Raw genomic sequence first — 12,551 nt, 5'->3', positions numbered from 1 at the left:
AAAGCAGACCAGGCTTCCACAAAACATTTCATTCACAATTTATTTCATGTCACGGATTACAGGCCCCCGAATGTAACACCACTTATCCCACTCGGACTGAACCAGACACACTGCCGTGCAGTCAGACTGACTGATAGTGGCCCTACAGGACAGGGTAGAACTGTCCCTGTGAGTTTCCTAGACTGTAATTCTTTATGGTAGTACAAAGCCCTAGCTTTCTCCCTCAGAGCTGCAGGTGGTTTTGAACTTCTGACTTTGCCGATGGCAGACCAAAGGTCAGCACTATGCCTCTAGGGCTCCTCGCCTCCCACTCCCTCCCTGTATCGCCAGTTTTATTCCTCCTTCCCCCTGAACACTTTTGCACTTTGCCCTTGACTAGATGCTTTGATCTCAGATGGTTGATCATTTTATGGAGGACATACCTCCAGTGTCATTGTCCTTTTATTGGCCTATATGATATTTGGCTCACAATTGAACCAGGGGGGGGGGAGCAGTGAGTTCCAGGTTTGAAGGGAGGTCAAAGTCAATGGTATCATTTTTTGCCCATTTCTAATCTGACCAGTGAGCTTGAACTTTTTTTCCTTCTTCTTAAATTAGGGTTCTGTTCCATATTTTCTCTCCCCTTCGATGCAAGACTCCATAATGGGAATCCTTTTCAGAGAAGTTTGTAGTGGTGGCTTGGCACCAACTAGCTCTGGTCTCAGCATCATGGAGGTGGGTGAATGCCCAGTCCATTGGTCCTTTGTAGGAGTTCATTATTTATTCTAAATAAAACACCTTTGTCACAAATATTTATTATAATGGCTTCTTCCCAGTCTGTGATTTGTATTTTCTTAATGTTCTCTTTTTTGCATATACTTTTATTATTGTAAACATGTATATTATGCATGATTTTTCCTGTGCACAATTTATTGACATCAATTACATTATGTTGTCCAACTATCACCAATATCATCACCAAACCTCCATCATCCTAAACAGAAACTTCAGGCTTCCCAAACAAAGACTGTCTTTTCCCCTTTCCTCTTATTTTTGGTCTATTTAAAAAATGTTTTAATGCCTTACGTTTTAATAATGTTTCAGTTTGTTAAGCATTTGTTAATATCACTCATATTTTTCTTTTACACTTGGTCCTTTTTTATGCCTAAGATGTTTTTGCCAAACTCAAAGTTGCAGACATTCTCTTAGGCTGTGTGGTGAGACCACTGTAACTTTATGTTGTTGTTTATTGCATGACGTCTGAGTGAAGCCTATGCTCACGTGCAAGTCTAGGCCTGTTCGTTAAAAGACATTCTTTTCCTTCTTGCACTGTGTTTGTTTCTGTTTTAAATTCATTTGCCCGTCTATATGTGTGATAATTTATGGACTTTGTATTGTGCTTTATCAATTTGTTTGTTTAACTTTATACAAACATCACGAGATATTTATGAGTGTCCTTTGAGCAGGTAAAGATCAGGTCGTATATAAGCCCTAACTTTGGTATTTTCCAGGACCTTGATGTCTCCAAATGCACTTCAGTTTCATCGTATCAATTCTGACAGAACACACTGCTAGGATTTTGAGTTGACATGAACTCTATAGATAAACTTTAGGAAAACTGATACATTGATAGTGTTCATTCTTTCAAATCGTAAGCATGGAGTCTCTCCACATGAGTAAGAGTCTGCCAAAAACACAGTCTCAAATTCTATTCTGTCTGTAAGATAGCAACTTAGTCTGTCTTGTTTCACAGATGTTGAGCTAACACATGGAAGTCCTCAGTCACACAGGGACTGGGACTCATCCCACAGCAGGCAGCTTAAGCTTCATGTCTGCAGGAGTCTCCTAACTCCTGAGGTTCACGTGGATGACGCAGAAATGGGACCAGAGGAAAGCTGTACGCCTGGTCTGCGTGCATTGCAGTAGAGGAATCCTGCACTTAACCCATTGCTGTTGAATTGACTCCACCTCAGGGGTTTGGATGCTCCAGATCTTATGAGGTCACTGCTAGCAACCCTTCCCAACCTTTGTGTCAAGGAGGCAAGGGGTCCTTTCATCCTTGGTAGCAACTGCATCTTTCTTTTCTCCCCATTCCCCAGCTCAGAAAGGACGCATCACCTCTGTGCGCCGAGCTGTTTGCTACACATTCTGGAAAAGATAATCCAGAACCAAAGTTGTCACAAGCCATGCAGCCATGTGGGATTCACGGACCGGGGTATCTCAGTAATACATTCCACTCACTGTCTGTGTCGACTTCTGGGGAACACCCCAGGAGCACCTTTCCCTTGATCATGCTGGTGCGTCTGACCCAGAGGCACAGGGACCACATCCGCCCAATTTGTTTAACGTGGCCTTTTGTTAGTCTTAGCATCAATAAAAGAAACATAATGAGGCCAAATGGAAATCTTCTCGTCAGCCATGCTGCCAGGGCACGGAGTGCATCCCACGGAATGCATTTCATCAGCCTCAGTGCCTGACCGAGACATCCAGAGGTTTTCTCCTTAGGTTGCTATAAATTTGGAAGGTAGCTTTGTGGAGCAAGGGAATACAGGGATACTTGGGATTTGGCATTTTCCCAAGAAGACCAAATCATTTGGACATGATTTCAGAGCCACATTTTGGGGGTGCATGCTAAGATTCACCTGTTGGTCAGTTTGTCGTTCTGGGGCGACTTGCTGTGATACTGGAAGCTACACCCCTGGCACTTCAAACACCAGCAGGTTCCAGTGGCTGTCCCAGACACTGGCCATCTTGGAGGAAGGGAAAGGAGGGCCACTTCTGAGCAATTAGCACCGACACAACCTTATGAAGAGCAGCGGCATGCTATTTGATGATTGAGCCTGTCCATCTGGAAGGCATTCAGCACACAGCAAGGGGAGACCCACCTCCTAAATGCGCAGCTGGCTTGTGTGGTGTGGGTGGGACACTTTCCCGGCCTCCACGTGTGTATGTGGCACCACTGACCACGAGAAGAAACTGAAAAGGGAGAACAAGCTCAGCATGCTTCAAGCTGAAAACAAAAACAAAAGCTCAAGTCTTGCATTGCAACAGCTACGAGCAGAATACGTAATGAATCATGCCCCAACACCTAATGAGAACATCTGTTCCAGGAGCAGGCCCCAGTCTTCTCTCCCACAAAGCTGCTGGTGGATTTGAACCGTTGCAGTGTGGTTAGCAGCTGCATGCTTAACCATTGTCCCAACAAGGCTCGTTCTTAGGTGACTAGTTAAGGGAAGTAATGATGACTCTTCCCCCAACAGAGACGGATTCAATGTGACTGACCAGTCAAAGGGAGGGCCTCTTACTCATCTAAGCTTTACAAGCTCACTCTAACGGTATAAGCTCCAGTTTCGCAGTGGGGGCACTCGCCGATTGTGAACAGTTTTCTTGTTCAATCAGCTCTTTAAGACCCACTAATAATAACAACACCACAGGGAGCATCATAAGAAGATATCAAGAACAACCAAAGTCAACAAAAAGAATCAGCTGACATTTACTGCACCAACAAGAGTTCGCTGATAGCTTACGATAAAAAAAACAAAGCAACGGTGTTGAAGCAAGAGGTCCGTGCTGCACAAAAGGTATTGGCAAAACAAACAAAAACAAGGCTCCAGGCATCGATGGAGTAACAATTGAGATGTTCCCACAAATGCACGCAATGCTGAGGGCACTCACTGTTCTAAACCAAGAACCCTGGAAGACAGCGACCTGCCAACCAATGAAAAGAGACGCATATTCAGCCCATTCAAAAAGATCATCCAACAAGACATGCACATTGTTACACAATATCAATATCACATGCAAGTAAAGTTTTCCTGAAAGTCGTTCAAAGACAGTTGCTGCAGTGCACGGACAGTGAGCTGCCAGAAATCAAGAGTGGATTCAGAAGAGAACTTGAAATGAGGGCGGCGCTGGCTGAGTCCATATCAATCTTGACTGTAAGCATAGGCCATGAGAACGACTTTACCCATCGACTATGCAAAAACATTCAACCATGCGGATCATAACAACTTATGGATGCCATCACATGGAATGTGAATTCCTGAACAATTAATTGTGTCAGGCAAAATCTGCGTAAAGACAAAACGACAGTCATACAACAAGAACAAGGAGGTACTGAAGGGTTTAAACTTAGTAAAGGTGTGTGTCAGCCTTGTAACCTTTCACTGTACGGATGGAAATGGAATCTGGATGCTGAGCAAATAATTCCCAAAGGGTCTTTAGGTGGTTTAGCCTACCGCTATTTTTCCAGAAAAAAAAATCACCCCTGGCAAGTCAATACTTTTGTACCCTATCCCATAATGGACAAAACTCACTGCCACTGAGTCGCAGTCAGCTCACAGGGAGGCCAGGGTTAGAACTACCCCGGTGGGTTTCCAACACTGCAGCTGCTTAAGGCAGCAGAGAGCCCGTCTGTCTCCAGCGGAGGTGCTGGTGGTTTATGAACTGCGGACCATGGGGATCTCGGTCCAAAACGTAACCCGAACATCACCAGGGATCCTGGGGATAAAGTATAGATAGCTGATTTTGCAGCCCACTGAATCATTCCAGTACCCCAGGGTGCGGTATCCTGCATGTTGGGAAACACTATAAGAGATGCCGCTTTTTTCTAGAGGGTAAAATTTATCGTAAGTTTCTCTCTCGTCTCATGTATGTATTCTTAGAACGACCAATTTCCTCTCAAAGGCTCTTCTGCCCCTTATTTTCATAATAAGCAATTTGGTAATGTCCTCTTGGGGTTTCCCTTGGAGGACCATCTTACACCACGAGCTGGCACCACGTCCGTGATCATGCGCACATTGTCTCACATTCGCAGATTTAACTCTAAGGTGTCCGCATATAATCTGGTCGGTACCCACATCCCACTGGAATGTTGATTCTTTCCGAATCTGACCTCCCTGTTCATCGATCTACATCTTCCTGGATCCCAGCCACCACATTGGCTTTGTGTTTGGATTTGGACCTTGTTCCCAATGTCATCCTCTCAATACTAGAAATTTTCACAACTGCCCCTGGGTTCTCTCTTTACTTTCCTTCCCTACGCTGCTCCAAGGCAAGACTCTTGGCTGCAAGTTCAAGTGAAATGAGCTAAGTGAGAGAGAAACCTGTGGTTCACTCCTGGGTAACTAAAAAGTTCAGCTGACGATGTGACATTCGGCAGTGAGACAGAATAGGTTTGACAGCAGTGCATTGTGGTCTTATCCTGTGGTTTGGCAGATGCCGGGCGGTGTTGGAGCCATAAATATACTAGAGAGTTTATTTCCATTCATGGGTCATGAACCTAAGTGGAGGGAAGTTGGGTGACACATATTGGTTGAGCTTTTGAGTACTAGTAGAAAAATTTGCAGTTCCTACAACCAGCAGAGCCTCGAACGACTGGATTTGGGATCTTTTGCTGAAAGATCGCAGTTTGGAAAACTTTATGGAATTGTTCTACTCTCCACACGTGGCATTGCCTTGATTTGACATGGACTCGATGGCAACTGATAACTCAAATGAAAAGATTTTTTGTTAGTTTGAATGGTTTATCCATAAATATGGAAAGTTATGCTTCCCCAGCTCATGTTGAAGAAGTCCTGGGGGAGATCCGGGCTAAGTGCTGGGCTGTTTTCCACAGGTCCTTGGTTCAAACTTTCTCCCTGGGAGAAAGATGACTCTGTCTTATTACAGGGCCTTGAAAGCCCTGTCTAGGGGTGTTATGAGTCAGAAATGACTGGAGGGCCGTGGGTTTGGTGTGGCTCATCTGCTGTTTATGATTTTAAATTTTTCTAGTTTGTATGCACGGCCTTGGTGATTAATATGCCAAGAAGCACCTCTGGGTTTGTGTGTGTTTCTTGTAACAGCATGAGCTGCTGGAGAGTCTGTAAACTGCCCTGCAGCATTATGATTTATTCTGTATGATACCTCAGTTTCGGGTGAACCATTCCTCCCAACCATGTTCCTTAGTGTAAGGTGGAAAAGGCTTCTGAGGTCAAATATGTTTGCTTTCGACTAAAGCAAACACGCTCCTTCAGCTTAGGTGTTCTTAGAGTCTCCAATCTGCATTGTAAATCCTCAAAAGCAGACTCAGGCGTAGAGCGGTTCCGCGTGTATCTCACAGTGCAGTGCCGGGCTGCCTACGCCCAGCTCAAACGAAAGGGGCTAGAATCATTCTTGGTATTCTATTGTGCCCGCCTGTGGGAGATTTTCTTGAAAAACGTCATTTAGGATCAATGTTTTGGGGAACACGTCTTGTGAGTTCAAGACTAGAAAACACGTCAACTTAAAGAGTTCGTCTTCTGGATTTCTGTTTTGTATTTTATAGAAAGGAAGCTCTGGGAAGACTCGGCCTTTGTTTCTGTTTGCATCCCATCGGTTCACTGGGAAGGCTGATCTTCTTCCCGTCCTAGAGCCAGGCAGCTGTGTGTGAGACAGCAGACCCGCCCCACCCCTCGGGGCCGCTCGAAGCACTGATGGCCCAGTCTGCTGCATTGTTCCCAGGAAAGGAAGAAGCAAATAACTTGAAAATCGGGTCATACAGGAGCATCCATGGCCCGTTAGCTTTATGTCATCACACTAGGTATGCAAATAAGCAGCTCTTATGGACATAATGGGGGAGGCTGGTAAACAGCTTCTGGACCGGCTTTTCTCCCGTAATCTGCTGATGTTGGTCTTTGTGTCGCCTTTTAAGCCAGGCCTTCTAACTGGTTCAGCCTGGTTTGATCTGTTGAAAACGTGCCTTTCTGCTATGGATGCACTGACTCAGAGTCTAACAGTCTAACACGATCCCGGTGATTCTCATGTATCTAAGGGAATTTCCCACAAACATTTTTTTAAAAGATAATTTTACTGGGGGCTCTTATAACAGCGCCTACATCCATTATATCGGGCGCATTTGTACATATGGTGCCATCATCCTTTTCTAGACATTTACTTTCGGTTTGAACCCTTGGCATCAGCTCCTCTTTCCCCTCCGTCCCCCTTTGTAAGTACCAATGGAGGGCCTTGCTGCCGTGTAGATTCTGATGCTGTGTACCTGGAACAGACAGGGACATTCTCAGCAGGAGCCGAGCCGGAATGAGCAAGTGTCAAGCCCTGTTTCAGCAAGAGGCCCGTCATTACTGGGCATTATAACACGAGTCTCTCTGGCGGGATGGCAGTTGGCTACTGCGTGGCAAAGCAGTATTTTTGAGAGATGTGAGATAAATACCATCACTTCATCCCATTAATCTTACCACCTGACTCATCAAGGTGAGGTTCCTTACTGAAACAAGGAAAACATCTTTAATCATGCAAATATTTGGAAACTGCAAGCGTGTCTCTATTTGGAATTTGGGAGATAATTAAAATGGACAGGTTATGATTGATTAGCACATGAAGAATGGATTAGTTAAAAGGCACTCGGTCCTTTCCCTACCCTTACATCAACACTCCATCAATAGGAATTAAGAAAACAGCATAACTAACATCCAGCTTCTTGCTGAGGGCAATTAATCAGGACACAAGAGTGGGGAGGTAAACTGGAATGGTGCCAAATGAATCCATGTGTTTTCATACCCACATTTATCTCTGTTAGCTTTTCGTGGCCCTCTTCCTATGTTGATCTTTGATTTGTGCATTAGATGATGGATTTTAGAGAAACCATTCCCAGGTATTTTGAATTATTAAATGAATAAATTAGCCATTTCATATTTTTCACATTAACATCTTCACTTCATCAGAAGCAAACTTATAAGAAATACACGTTTGTACCTTTGTTTCAAATGTGAGAAATATTTCTTTTCATTTATGAAGGAATGAATTAATACTTGTATTCTTAAATTGCTATTACAGAAGATTAAAACTCCCTTAAAACCTTTTGGGGAAAGGTCAGGGTTTTCATAAATAATTGCTCCTAATATCAAATGCCATATTGGTAGAGAAATAAAAGCACACATCCATCCCAAAAAGAAAACGTCGATATTTTCTGACAACCTGTTTACCGTTAACTTGATAGGAATCCTCAGAAAGGTCTGCGTTCTGCGTGGCATGGCTCTGATTCAATTGCAATTTACTCTTCACATGAGCTTGTGTGGGCAACGCCAGCACACAGGTAATGCAGCCCATGCTGTCGTCAGGCAATCTGCGACCAGCCACCGGATTGGCCTTTTCTGCTTCCTGATTCTAAGCCACCGAGCTTCTCCTGTTTCTCCCCAGAATATCACCATTATTACCATGAGGTCACTTCAGAGACTGAATCGGTGACGACCCCTTCCGTTGACACCAGAGAGAAACAGGTTAGCCGAAGATTCGCTGGAGTCCTTTGGAAACATTGGCACTACCGTGCTCAGAAATATAATCCATGTATGGGATGCTAGGGTTTGGATTTTTGCACTTGAGCAGGGATATATTGTGAATTGGATGTTTTACAGGACCTCTGGAGGCCTCGGTTTTATATCATCATACTTCTAGCTAACAACATCTGCCCAGAACTCTGAGAACTAAATTTCTAAATGGACTCTTTAATTGAGAGGGAAAAGAGGATTCCAGAGTCCCCGAGTGTCCAGTTCCGTTGTTATCTCCGAGTTGTGGTCTCCAAATGCAAGGGGGCTGGAGCTCACCCTGTTATTGATGAGCTCAGTGTTTTGCATGGCACACTGCTCCCAGACACCGGTCTATCCCGAGGTGAGTCCATGCAACACGGTGTCAACAGGAATTACTTTGGCAGCAGCTGGAAGCAGTGACGTGTAAGACTCAAGAACGTTGCATGCTGCCATTGGCGGCCGAGAGTGTTGGTTTGAGGACATACTGCTGGACAGCCCAGAACCAGTAACAGTGTTCCAAGATAGAGCCCTGGAGAAAGAGTGATCACAATAAGCCACCGGACAAAATACTAAGTTTCTCAAGGAATATTGGGAACTAAGGCCAAAGCACACACAAGGCCCCCCACCGCTCCACATTAGACCAACAGGCTCGAAGGCACATCCTCTTCCTCTCCAGGGCGTCTGGTATTGCTTTCCTGCCCCGAGTAGCGACTTCAAATCACAAGAAACACTCTTCGTGATGCGCGGAGTCCTTGCTGTGGACAGGCCCCACTTAGTCAGAAGAGAGTGACCAGGGATGGGCTACATTTTTCATTCTTGGGATTGATGGCCTCACATCTGATGCCACGACAAACTTGCTCAAAGCATAGTCTTGCGTTGTTAACCGCGTCAGACGAACATCCACCATCTACATTTCAGAGTGGAAACGCAAAATTGCACATTAAATTTAGGGATGCCATCTGCTGCTTTTCTTTGATGGCTTGCAGCCCACAGGACACTGAGTGGGCATGGGCGCATAAGCCATTGTCTTTTATGGGCGGGCTTCCAGCCAATGCTGGACAACTGTTCATCTCGGCTGTTGGGATTCTCGGACAGAGTGCAATTCAGCAGAAGAGCTTTTTTTTAAAGTTATTGTGAGTTTTTTTGTTTTAATAAAAATAAGCCACAACAGAAGAAAAACCAGCATGTCCTCGTTTCTTGGAGTGCAGCATCTCAGCAGGCTCTAGGAACTCATCCGCAAGGGGTAAATTGTTTAATGCATAATTGTGAGCAGAGCTGTAAAGAGCCATATTAGGCCTCCATGATTTTATTCACTTCTTCTGGCAAAAGATCATTACTTCTCCCAGACCCAATGGTTAAATCTCAAGAACTTTCCCATTTCCAGGAAAGTTCTTGATTTCTTCTGAGAAACGGTCTAATTGCTTTTGGAATTCAGTTTCTAGGATCCACAGAATTGAGCTGGCAAACCCAGGCCATTTGCCCTCATATACTCTGCAAACATTGAAGCTAGAAACGCGTCCTAAAAAAATGTCACTTGAAATCATACTAAGGATTACTAAACAGTATGATCAAAACAAATGTTTTTGCCTTAGGAATTGTACTCTTGATAAATTCAGTCACTCTGGAGCAGTGGTTCTCAACCTTCCCAATGCCATGACCATTTCATATAGTTCCTCATGTAGTGGTGACTCCCCCAATCATAAAATTATTTTCATTGCTACTTCATAACTAATTTTGCTTCTGCTTGACTCGTCATGTAAAATCTGAGATGCAGGATGTATTTTCATTGTTACAAACTGAACATAATTAAGTGTAATTAAAGTGTAGTGATTAATCACAAAAATAATATGTAACTATATATTGTGAACTACTTATGTGTTTTCCAATGGTCTTAGGTGGCCCCCGTGAAAGGGTCATTCGACCCCTAGATTGAGAACCACTGCTCCAGAGTCTGACAGGAAGATGTGCATTAGGACAAACGGTGATTTTGTAAGAATGAGCTTGGCGCAGGTTCCATGGAAGTACCACCAGGAGGTGGAATAAGGATCCTCTTCAGAGCATCTTTGACTCCCTCGTTGAATCTTAGGACCCGTTGTGGTACAGTTGTCAGAGGTGGCCGCTGCCCACCTGCAGGGCCTGTCATTAGAGACCATCGTCACTATTCGGGAGAGACGGGCCTTTCAACTCCCGTGAAGACAAACAGTCTCCGACATTCACAGGGGGCAGTTCCGCAGTGGCCTCAAGGGCAGCTATGAGTGGACATCCACTCCAGGACAGTGAGTTTGGGGCTGAAATGTTCAAGAACCCTGATGACGTAGTTGGTTACCTAGTGGGCTGCTAACTGGAAAGTCGGCAGTTCAAGCCCCCCTTTATCTCAGGGAGAAAAATGAGCAATGGTCTTAGTAAAGGTTTACAGCCTCAGAAACCCAAAGGGGCAGTTTGACTTTGCGCGGTAGGCTCACTTTGAGTCAGAATCGACTCCCTGGGAGTGTGCGAGTTGAAAGGTGACCCCCATTTACCACTCGTATGTTCAGTCAACATCCATCAATTTCTATGATTGGCTGAGTCTGATTGTCTTTTTGACATTCCTTATGGTGGTTTTGATGACATGTCTCTACTACATCATGTTTATGTCTTTTTCTAAGGAATGCCTTTGAATATTTTCTATTTTTTCTTTGAAAATCTGTATAGTTACACATCTCAATATTTGGAGGGTGGTAGTTAAGTTTTTCTCGAGCAGCTTTTTCAACAGAGATGAGCTTAGATTTTGGTTCTATCATTTGGCGACATTTACATTTTTTAAATATCAGTTACTGATTTAAAAACATTTGCTCAGAAATAGCAGTGACAGAATAGGAAGAGCTGCTTTGCAAGGACGTTTGCAGAGTTTGAGCTGACACCATAAAACGATCCTCTATTTCTCAGGCTGGTAAAAGTCTTATGACATGTGCACCCAGCAGCGGGACGGAGGGCTGTTTTGGCAGTGGGCAGCTGAAACCGGCCCTCAGTCGTTTGCATCAGGCTCTCACCAAAGTCAATAAAAGGTAATTTTCACACACAATTGAGTTCAGCATATAAACTGTCAGGAAGAGTGGCTGGTTTCAGTCCAATGGGCATTGGGTAGCAATTGGGAAAAGTTTTGCTAAAGCCTAAAGGCAAATTGTAACCGACCAAGTGACGGGTTGGTCAAGAGATGTGCAGGAATGAGTCACAGATTTGGACCGTGGCAGAGTCTCAGCGGCAGAGCAAAGAGATGGCGGAAGTCAGTAGCCACCACGCACTTGACATCAACCTGGCGGCTGTGGAGAGAGCCAGAGCGTGAGGAGAAAGATCTCTCTTCGTCCTTCGCTCCAGCGTCGTGTTAACTTTTGGAATCGCTCATTTGCTCACGGTTTCACCTAGGACTTTGTATAACAGCATTTTTTACGAAAGTTACTGCTGTGGTGTGTTAGCGTTCTAACGAGCATCCAGCAATGAGAGACATCACATGAGCTCCACCATTCAGGGTCCTTTTCCTGACATGGCAGCGGGAGTCAGAAGGATGGGCTTCAAAGCGTTCATGGAAAAATTGCATCATATTTCAATTCCATTTTTCCATAAACTTTTGGAAGCCTCCAAATATATTCTCCCTGGTTACTGGGAGGGGGTATTATGTTTAATGGAGATAAGGCTAAATGGGGTGAGAAATAGTCTTTGAACAGGTTCATAAGTAAAAGTTATAAGTGGAAAATATTAGTGACTTTGTTCTTTCATTTTGCACTTACAAAATGAGTTGTTAAGGATATACCTATATTGACAGTTTATATGTATTGGGGGGATTCTAAAAAGTTGATGGTCTTGATATACATTATTTTATCTGCTGTCAGTGAACTCTTGAATACGATATGGATGTACGAGTGGTGGGTATTCAAAACAGGTGCGCATCCTCGCAATATTTTACTCTTAAATCTTTGAATGTACTGTAATTCTATACCTGCGTACTGAAAATATGAGTTTCCAAAAAGTTTGTGAATAAAACTCCATAATCCTTTAATTTCATTTCCATAAACGTTTGATAAATGAGAATATAGTCATGACATTAATAACATGTTTTTATAATGGTCTAGGGTAGTGGTTCTCAATCTGTGGGTCGAGACCCCTTTGGGTATCTAACAACCCTTTCACAGGGGTCACCTAAGACCATCAGAAAACATATTTCCAATGGTCTTAGGAACAGAGACAATGCTCCTCTGTCCATCTCCAGGCGGGTCTGCCACATGCAGACACACCCACAGACCAGTACTTCTGAAG

This window comes from Tenrec ecaudatus, chromosome 8 (genome assembly GCF_050624435.1).
Source record: "Tenrec ecaudatus isolate mTenEca1 chromosome 8, mTenEca1.hap1, whole genome shotgun sequence".
Classification (NCBI taxonomy): domain Eukaryota; kingdom Metazoa; phylum Chordata; class Mammalia; order Afrosoricida; family Tenrecidae; genus Tenrec; species Tenrec ecaudatus.
This window is presented reverse-complemented; position numbering follows the sequence as displayed.